General features: G+C 44.8%; 1 non-coding gene across 1 annotated transcript; it reads right to left on the reverse strand.

Moving 5' to 3' along the window:
• Positions 1 to 441: 441 nt before the first annotated feature.
• On the reverse strand, positions 442 to 605 carry LOC115031425. Its single transcript, XR_003837058.1, has one exon. It is a non-coding gene; the product is annotated as a U1 spliceosomal RNA (small nuclear RNA).
• Between the last annotated feature and the right edge of the window lie 714 nt (positions 606 to 1,319).

The raw sequence follows: 1,319 nt of genomic DNA on the forward strand, positions 1-1,319 counted from the left end.
TAATCTAAAATACTATGTGGACAAAAGAAAGCATTTCTGTAGGTCAGATTTGCCTATTTATCAGTTTTTCATCTTTGCCTTGTGACCAAATCATTAAGGCTCAGGACTTGAANGTAGTCCAGACTTTGCCCTGGACTAAACACTAATAAATGAATTATGCAGAATCNNAATGCATAAATGAAGGAGAGTTGCATAAGGAGAAGGGAGAGGGAGGGGTGGCATGTGGGCACTAAATGAAGCAAGAAGTCTCAAGAAATATTCAGGAAATACTGGGATGCTTGGTTCATTAGAAAACTCATATTGACCCAGACATGGTATTGCACATATGTAATGACAGCACCTGGCACAATTAGTCACAATTAGGAGTTTAAGGCAGGTCTAAGCTGAGAGAGATCCTGTCTCAAAAGAGCAAAACCCAAAAGGACCCTTCTTTTTTTCTTCCAGGGCAGAGCACGAACACAGTCCCCCACTACCACAAATTATGCAGCCGAGTTTCCCACATTTGGGGAAATCGCGGGAGTCAGCACATCCGGAGTGTAATGGATAAGNCTCGCCCTGGGAAAACCACCTTTGTGATCATGGTANCTCCTCAGCCAGGTAAGTATAAAAAGAACCCTTCTTATTCTGAANTTAGATAGAAGGCTTGATACGTAAATGGGCAACATGATCTGAAATATATCTGTGTTTCATCTCGTAGGCTGAGCATTTGGAGACTTAAAAATTGGTGTGAAGCCAGAAGCCAGGTGAGGTCATTAGATGTCCTGGCACTAGAATTACAAACAGTTATAAGGTGCCATGTGGTGCTTGGATCCAAACCCCAGTCCTTGGCAAGAGTAGCAAATGCCATTTCTCCAGCCCCCCGCCCACCCCCCACCCCCGCAGATGTTTTAATTGTGTCTTAGTTTTTTCCTGTTTCTGTGAGAAAATATGCCAAGAATTTAGGAGAAGTGTTCACTGGGCTCACAGCTCTGGTCCATCATTGTGGAGAAACCAAGGCAGAAAATAATGTGGANTACCTAGTCACACTATGTCCACAGTCAAGAGCGCAGAGCAACTGATTAGTTAATCCATGCATCCTGTGGTGGTTTGAGTCAGAATGTCCCGCATAGACCGACATGCTCAAATACCTGGTCCCTAGGGAATGGCACTACTAATAGGTGTGGCCTTGCTGGTAGAAGTGTGTCACTGTGGGGACAGGCTTTGAGGTCTCAGAAGCTTAAGCCTGTTTCCTGCTTACTCTCTGTGGATCAAGATGTAGAACTCTCAGCTCCCTCCTCAGCACCATGTCTGCCTACATGCTGACCTGCTTCCCACCATGA

This window comes from Mus caroli, chromosome 6, assembly GCF_900094665.2.
Source record: "Mus caroli chromosome 6, CAROLI_EIJ_v1.1, whole genome shotgun sequence".
Lineage (NCBI taxonomy): Eukaryota > Metazoa > Chordata > Mammalia > Rodentia > Muridae > Mus > Mus caroli.